The sequence below is a fragment of the Bombina bombina genome, chromosome 4, assembly GCF_027579735.1.
Source record: "Bombina bombina isolate aBomBom1 chromosome 4, aBomBom1.pri, whole genome shotgun sequence".
NCBI classification, from domain to species: Eukaryota; Metazoa; Chordata; class Amphibia; order Anura; family Bombinatoridae; genus Bombina; species Bombina bombina.
In genome coordinates this window covers 88,238,147-88,247,705 of record NC_069502.1, presented here as the reverse complement: position 1 = coordinate 88,247,705, position 9,559 = coordinate 88,238,147, and positions in this window count along the sequence as shown.

The window sequence follows — 9,559 nt, the reverse complement described above, 5'->3', positions numbered from 1 at the left end:
TTTTATCACGATAAGAGTGTTGTAAGTCCTGTCCTCACTTGTCTCCGATTTGTCTCACATTCTAAACCTAACTCACCCATCATGCCACCTAAACACAAAGACAGGAAACTTAAGCCCAATGATAGGCCGGCAGAAGCCCATAATGAGCCAAATATAGGCATCCTGGATAATACTGTATTACTACAACAAATCTCTGAGTTACTAATCCCACAATTTGACTCCCTAAAACAGACTATGGCTAACCTTACTAGTGAAGTGAAACAATTTTCGGTATGTATGACTGAATTAGAAACTCGAATCTCAGATATGGAGGATAGATCTTTCGCACAGGAACAGTCCATTATCTCTCAAGAAAGCAAATTAAACACCCTACAATAGAAGAATTAGAGGACAGGTCCCGACGTAATAACCTTAGGGTTATCGGACTCCCAGAGACAGGGAACTTTCAAGATCTATTAAACTTTGCATCGGTTAAACTTCCCCAATTAGTAGGTAGTAATCTAGACAATGTAAGGATTCCAATAGAAAGAGCCCATAGAGTGGGTCGTGTGCGAAGGAATCCAGATGGCACAGTTAAGCCAAGAGCGGAAGTAATCAAATTCCTGAATTTTCAGAATAAATTCTATATACTTAGGCTATACCATAAAAATAACAACATTATGATAGGGCCTAATAAAGTGCTGCTGTTCCAGGACTTCTCGGCAGAGAAACAGGCTAAACAAAGGGAAATGGCGCCATATTGCTCCAAGTTAATCAAAGCCAACCTAAAGGCGAGATTGATTTATCCTGCTAAAATAATTTTGGATCAAGATGGCGACATTTTAACCTTTAAGAAGGCTGAAAAAGCCCAGGCTTTCTGTCACAGGAATGGTGTGGAGTAAATATTTAGAACTTAGCTTGGCCAGATACAATTGCAAACATAAGAAGATCTTTGTTTTTCTCCTTTTTTTTATTGTGTACTTGTTGGTTTTATGTTGGTTGAACCATTATGCAGGTGTTAAGATAGCCACGTTTATCTTTGCAAGTGAAAGGATTCTTTTATTGTCTCTTAGGCGACACCTATAAGGTAGGGTTTTTTTCTTCTTTTTTTGTTCCCCCTGTATTAATGGTGAATTAATCATTTTAAATTAGTATCCTGGAATATTGGAGGGATCTCATCTACAATTAAAAGAAAGCTTATGTTAAAACATTTAGGGGCACAAAAACCAGACATAGCGTTTGTTCAAGGGACGCATCTTAGGCCCCAGGAAGCTAATAAACTCAAATCTAAATGGATGGAAGAGGTGGTGTTTACCCATTATGATAAATCAAAAAGAGGTTTAGCTATACTGTTTAACAAGCAGCTGGGTTACCATATAGTATCATCAGACAATGATCCAGAAGGGAGATACCAGATAATAGAAATATAAATAAATAGGAATTACTTTGTGTTTTGTAATGTATATGGGCCAAATACGGTGGAGAAGGAGTTTTGGGATGGCCTTAGTTTGAAATTGTTTCAATTTATTGGGAAAAATATAGTGATTGTGGGTGATTTTTATATGGCTTTTTCATACATCCTAGATAGATCTCAGACGAGATATACTTCTAGGAAAAAGAGAGAATTGAAAGTATTAAAGGGACAGTCTAGTATAAATTAAACTTTCATAATTCAGATAGGACTTTTAATTTTAGTCAACTTTCCAATTTACTTTTATCATTAAATTTGCTTTTTTCTCCTGGTATTCTTAGTTTAAAATAAACATAGATAGGCTCATATGCTAATTTCTAAGCCTTTGAGGGCTGCCTCTTATCACTAGTAGTGATGTCGCGAATAGTTCGCCGGCGAATAGTTCCCGGCGAACATATGCAATGTTCGATCCGCCCCCTATTCGTCATCATTGAGTAAACTTTGACCCTGTACCTCACAGTCAGAAGACACATTACAGCCAATCAGCAGCAGACCCTCCCTCCCAGACCCTCCCACCTCCTGGACAGCATCCATTTTAGATTCATTTGGAAGCTGCATTCTTAGTGAGAGGAGGGACAGTGTAGCTGCTTCTGATTTAATAGGGAAATCGATAGCTAGGCTAGTGTATTCAGTGTCCACTACAGTCCTGAAGGACTCATCTGATCTCTGCTGTAAGGACAGCACCCCAAAAAGCCCTTTTTAGGGCTAGAACATCAGTCTGCTTTTTTTTTTTTCCCTGTGTAATCTAATTGCAGTTGCCTACCTGCCAGCGTGTGTGTCAGGCTCACAGCGTATACTGTGCCCACTTGCCCAGTGCCACCACTCATATCTGGTGTAACAGTAGTGTACATTTAAAAAAAACAACACTTTTTTGACTGTGAAATAATAGCAGACAGCTGCCAGTACTCAAGATGGCCGCCAATAAGGCAGATGGGGAGGGTTAGAGAGCTGTTTTCGGGGGGATCAGGGAGGTTGGGGGCTAAGGGGGGATGCTACACCACAGCATATGTAAATATGCTATAAAAATTAAAAAAAAAATTAAAAACCTTTTATTTTAGTACTGGCAGACTTTCTGCCAGTACTTAAGATGGCGGGGACAATTGTGGGGTGGGGTGGGGGAGGGAAGGGAGCTGTTTGGGAGGGATCAGGGGGTCTGATGTGTCAGGTGGGAGGCTGATCTCTACACTAAAGCTAAAATTAACCCTGCAAGCTCCCTACAAACTACCTAATTAACCCCTTCACTGCTAGCCACAATACACGTGTGATGCGCAGCAGCATTTAGCGGCCTTCTAATTACCAGAAAGCAACGCCAAAGTCATATATGTCTGCTATTTCTGAACAAAGGGGATCCCAGAGAAGCATTTACAACCATTTGTGCCATAATTGCACAAGCTGTTTGTAAATAATTTCAGTGAGAAACCTAAAATTGCGAAAAAAAGTTTTTTTTAAATTTGATCGCATTTGGCGGTGAAATGGTGGCATTAAATATACCAAAATGGGCCTAGATCAATACTTTGGGTTGTCTACTACACTACACTTAAGCTAAAATTAACTCTACAAGCTGCCTACATGCTCCCCAATTAACCCCTTCACTGCTGGGCATAAAACACGTGTGGTGTGCAGTGGCATTTAGCAGCCTTCTAATTACCAAAAAGCAACGTCAAAGCCATATAAGTCTGCTATAATGGCATGTCTGGCACACATGCTGTTGGGGCAAGGGTCCATCTGACCACTGATACCTGGTCTGTAAAGCATGGTCAGGGCAGGTATATCACCTACACTGCGCACTGTGAAGCGGGCGTAACCCTTACACTACCTGATTGATACAACATCATACCTGATGTTTTAAAACACGTTATTCCAAACAATTTAGGAATGGTAGGTGATTTATGCCATTCATGGATTAAAACCAGACTCTGCATCAACTATGTAATTTTCCATGGGAGTTTTGCCATGGATCCCCCTCCGGCATGCCACAGTCCAGGTGTTAGTCCCCTTGAAACAACTTTTCCATCACTATTGTGGCCAGAAAGAGTCCCTGTGGGTTTTAAAATTCGCCTGCCTATTGAAGTCTATGGCGGTTCGCCCGGTTCGCCCGTTCGTGAACTTTTGCGGAAGTTCGCGTTCGGCGTTCGCGATCCCAAATTTTTAGGTTCGCGACATCACTAATCACATGCTTTTTAAATCTCTTTTCAACACAAAGAGACAGAAAGTACACGTGAGCCATATAGATAACACTGTGTTCAGGCACAGGGGATTATTTAAGATTTAGCACAAAACAATGCTAAATGCAAGTCAATAGATAATAAACAGTCACAGTCATGGGATCAGGGGGCTGGAAGAAGGTTCCTAGATATAAGGTAATCACAGAGGTAAAAAGTATATTAATATAACTGTGTTGGTTGTGCAAAACTGGGGAATGGGTAATAAAGGAATAATCTATCTTTTAAAACAATAACAATTCTATGGTAGACTGTGCCTTTGAGGATGTTTTTTTCAGAAACTGGCGCTTAAAGACATTTGGCGAACACAAAATCCCGATAGCAGAGAGTATACTTGTGTGTCTAAGGTACATATGTCTTTCTCCAGAAAAGATTTTGTTTTAATTGCAAAGCACATGATGGGGATGGAAATTAAGTCTGAAATTAGGGAAATAGTCTTATCAGACCACGCCATCATCTCACTGGAGATAGGTCATAGAGATTAATCGGCTAGATTACGAGTTTTTGTCGGTAAGACTGTGCGTTGCTAACAAGTCTTTTTTTCTTACCGCTCACTTAAGACAACGCTGGTATTACAGGTATTCTGCAAGCCGGCGTTAGCCTCAGAAAAGTGTGCGTTGAGCAAAATTTAGCTCCACATCTCACCTCATTACCAGCGCTGCTTACGGTAGCGGTAAGCTGGCAAAACGTGCTCGTGCACGATTTCCCCATAGGAAACAATGGGGCTGAGCTGGCTGAAAAAAAACCTAACACCTGCAAAAAAGCAGCGTTCAGCTCCTAACGCAGCCCCATTGATTCCTATGGGGAAATACGTTTTACGTCTGCACCTAACACCCTAACATGAACCTCGAGTCTAAACACCCCTAATCATACACTTATTAACCCCTAATCTGCTGTCCCCGACATCGCCGACACCTACATTATATTATTAACCCCTAATCTGCCGCTCTGGACACCGCCGCCACCTACATTATACTTATGAACCCCTAATCTACTGCCCCCAACATCGCCGACACCTACATTATATTTATTAACCCCTAATCTGCCCTCCCCCAACATTGCAGCAACTATATTAAATTTATTAACCCCTAATCTGCCGCCGCCAATGTCGCCGCCACTATAATAAATTTATTAACCCCTAAACCTAAGTCTAACCCTAACCCTACCCCCCTAACTTAAATATAATTTAAATTAAACAAAATAAATTTAACATAATTAAATAAAATAATCCTACTTAAAACTAAATACTTACCGATAAAATAAACCCTAAGCTAGCTACAATATAACTAATAGTTACATTGTAGCTAGCTTAGAATTTATATTTATTTTACAGGCAACTTTGTATTTATTTTAAATAGGTACAATAGTTATTAAATAGTTATTAACTATTTAATAACTACCTAGCTAAAATAAGTACAAAATTACCTGTAAAACAAACCCTAACCTAAGTTACAATTACACCTAACACTACACTATAATTAAACTAATTACCTAAACTACCTACAATTAATTACAATTAAATTAAATAAACTAAATTACGAAAAAAACCCCCACTAAATTACAGAATAAAAAAAGAATTACAAGAATTTTAAACTAATTACAACTAATCTAATCCCCCTAATAAAATAAAAAAGCCCCCCAAAATAATAAAATTCCCTACCCTATACTAAATTACAAATAGCCCTTAAAAGGGCCTTTTGCGGGGCATTGCCCCAAAGTAATCAGCTCTTTTACCTGTAAAAATACAATACCTCCCCAACATTAAAACCCACCACCCACACACCCAACCCTACTCTAAAACCCACCAAATCCCCCCTTAAAAAAACCTAACACTACCCCCTTGAAGATCACCCTCTCTTGAGCCGTCTTCACCCAGCCGGGCACAAGTGGTCATCCAGAGGGTCCGAAGTCTTCATCCTATCCGGCCAGAAGAGGACATACAGACCGGCAGAAGGCTTCATCCATGCAGCATCTTCTATCTTCATCCTTCCGGAGCGGGTCCATCTTCAAGACATCCGACACAGAGCATCCTCTTCATCCGACGACTGAATGACTGGTCCTTTAAATTACGTCATCCAAGATGGCATCCCTTGAATTCCGATTGGCTGATAGAATCCTATCAGCCAATCGGAATTAAGGTAGAAAAAATCCTATTGGCTGATGCAATCAGCCAATAGGATTGACCTCGCATTCTATTGGCTGATTGGAACAGCCAATAGAATGCAAGCTCAATCCTATTGGCCTTTGACAAAGCCCGGAGGGGCGAAACTATTTAGGAGAGTAGCGTGAGCATTTGGGCGCTCCATTTTTAAATGCCAGACATAGCTTTGTGATACAATTTTCACTCCAGATTGTTAAATTGTTGAAATGCCTGGGTTGTGCCAGACTTAGCTGTAGTCTTTCGAGTTTCAATAACATCTCCGGACAATACAGAAACATGTTTAATGGCTCAATTTTGGCTCAGTTTGATCTGAGCTAAAGTAAGGAGAAAGCTTGTGAAGCTGTTTGAGCTATTGAGCTGTGTAAGCGGTGTTCACGTAAGGATTCCTGTTACTAACAGCAAGTGAACCAGGTATAGAGGGAGGTACGAACGCTATCACATCATTTCGCGCCACGGCTTGTGTGCACCGGGACTTACCGTCCTTCGGCTGTAAAGTGGCTCAAAGGTTTCCCCTCCAGGATCACCGAATTGCTACTTCAAACAAGAGGTCCTGTATTTCCCCTTGAGGATTTGTTTTCTTCGGATTACAATAACGTGGACAGATCGTTACTTACCAGCTCATGGGTTATATGGATGTATAAGAGACAGCAAGTTAACAGCACTAACGTTGGCCAACGATAAGTATATCTGTGCTGTATTGCTTTACCTGAACATTCAAATTTTGTTCCTTGTTTGTAGTCTTTTCAATGAGCTTTCTCCTTATTTTTCGTTTCTACTGTTTGCAAACCTAACTGTTTCTATGCTATACAGGTTTAGTTATGTTATACCTGTTATACATTACAATGTCAGATTAGGAATTGTGTAAACTGTGCACAGTAGATAGTTTATATACATGTGTAAACTATTATTTACTAAGTAAACATATTGGATCAAGAGTGCTGGTGTGAGATATCTTTATTTTCTCTTTTTCTCTATATTATATTTGTATAATTATATCTCAGCACCAATATTATTGTATATCTAAGGTCCTAGAGTATTATAAGACCTGAGCAAAGTATATTTTTGAATACTTTAATGCCACATAGTACTTGAATAGCTCAAACATACAGCGAAGTTTAGGTGTTGTCTAATTCAGCTCTAATAGCAGAGCAACATTGATATCTTTTTATAATAACGCCTGAAAATCTAGTATATATTATTGAGTATTTGATCAGATTCATAGTGAACTAATATAATCACGATAGTATACTCAAAAATAGGAAGGTAACGTGAATGATACTAGAAACAACCTTACATAAAGATATAGTCACAAATTATAAAAAACACTTATAACTACTGAGGGTATTGCATCTTTGTTGGAATACTGCACACGTGTTTTACAGATCTAGCATTTATAAATGCATTAACAGCTTCATGTGTTATTAAGTATCGGACCAGATTTTCAGTGATCTGACACAATCATGATATAGCACACAACAATAAGAAGACAACACTATAGACACTTGTAGCAACCCTTTATTATGTTATAGTTATATATGGAACAAGTTATTTATAAATGTTTAGGGTATCACCAAAACTGCACAAAGGTTTTACAGATTTGGTATTTACAAATGAACCGGTAGCTGATATAACTAACTGAATATACAGGCAAATCAGTAGAACATTATGCAGTACTTTCTTTTCTCAAAGAACCCAAGAGTTTGAATAGTACAAGCACATAATACACTGGAAAATACTATATACTGTACATCTGAGCACCATTTGAGCACACTGAAAGAGGGTTTTTCACACTGAGACAAGTATGAATATCCTATAAAATGTAAGGTTTAATAAATTAGGCTATTTTGATTGTTCACAATTACTCAGGTGACACCTATACTTGCATATATATCCATCAGGTGTTATACCAGCCCATTTGATCAATTAGTCACTCAAAATCCTTGCAGGTCATACAAGTGACTATATGGGGCATATTTATCAAGCTCCGAAAGGAGCTTGATGCCCCGTGTTTCTGGCGAGCCTGCAGGCTCGCCAGAAACAGCAGTTATGAAGCAGCGCTCACAAAGACCGCTGCTCCATAACCTGTCCGCCTGCTCTTAGCAGGCGGACAGACATCGCCGGAAATCAACCCGATCGAGTACGATCGGGTTGATTGACACCCCCCTGCTGGTGGCCCATTGGGTCCGCCAGACCTTGATAAATATGCCCCTATGTATCTTGACCCAGACACACAGTATTTACAAATTATAATCAGAGCAAATATATTTACATATTAGAACTTAAAATAACTACAGAATAATATAGTGAAGAGGTAGGTATTGCACACATAGAGAACAAATACATATTCACAACATACTAACTAAGTTCTAGTTAATTAGGGGTATTATATATAGCAGTGTTTTTCAACCAGTGTGCCGTGGCACACTAGTGTGCCGTGAGAGATCCTCAGGTGTGCCACGGCAGACTGACAACAGTGTGACATATTTTTTAAACTTTGCTTGTTTTTTACTCCCAGTGCAGGGGTAGTTTGTAGGAGGCATGGCATAACAGCACAATACATACAGTATGTGTGTGTTTCTGTGTATGTGTATGTATATGCTGTATTAGGCTACAATGTGTGATTTTTTTAAAATTTTGGGTTGGTGGTGTGCCACAGGATTTTTTAATGTAAAAAAGTGTGCCACAGCAAAAAAAAGGTTAAAAATCACTGATATATAGAGTCACTGAGAGGCGCTGACATAAAGTCAAAAATAATTCCCCTTTGACATATATCAAAATATCATACTAGCATATGTCTGTGTTGATTTTAAATAGTGTGTTACCCTTATTTTAAGGTTATTTGTAAATAAAAGTTATATTTTATCATACCTTGTACTACCACAACTGCCCAGTCTCCAGCGCCATTCTACTTTGTGTACTAAAATAACATAATTACCTTGTATTGGATTCTGAAAGTCCTTGTATAGCACTAACCATACTTGTACAGTAAGTATGAGGCTACCTATGATATCCTCTGTATTACTAAAATTAATTGTCATTGTAGGACCACCACCTGTTGGTCTTTGATGCGCTTTTATTTTTGACAATTTATTTTTAACTTTAAAGGGATAGTCTAGTCAAAATTAATCTTTTATGATTCAGATAGAGCATGCCATTTTAAGCAACAACTATTTTAAAATTTTCTTTGTTCTCTTGGTATCTTTATTTGAAAAAGCAAGAATGTAATCTTAGGAGCCTGTCTATTTTTGGTTCAGCACCTGGGTAGTGCTTGCTGATTTCTGTCTAAATGTAGCCACCAATTAGCAAGCGCTACCCAGGTGCTGAACCAAAAAAGGGCCGGCTAAAAAGCTGACATTCTTGCTTTTTTAAATAAAGATACCAAGAGCAAAAAGAAAAATTGATAATAGGAGTACATTAGAAAGTTGCTTAAAATTACATGTTCTATCTGAATCATGCAAGTTTAATTTTGACTAGACTATCCCTTTAGTTTTTTTATTCAGCATACCTTTTTTACATTTACCAGCTGATCTTGGAATTACGCCAACTGAAGAAACACAATTAGCTATATCTTTCCGTAATACATTTTTTTCATGACTAGATGTTCTTGCAGACTTTTTCCAAAAAGTTTATCATAATAGTACTTAATTTACATTTTACTCTCGTCTTCTGTAAATACTGGATGTCTCTTATGATCAGTTTCTGATATTTCATTGGTGCATCATCATT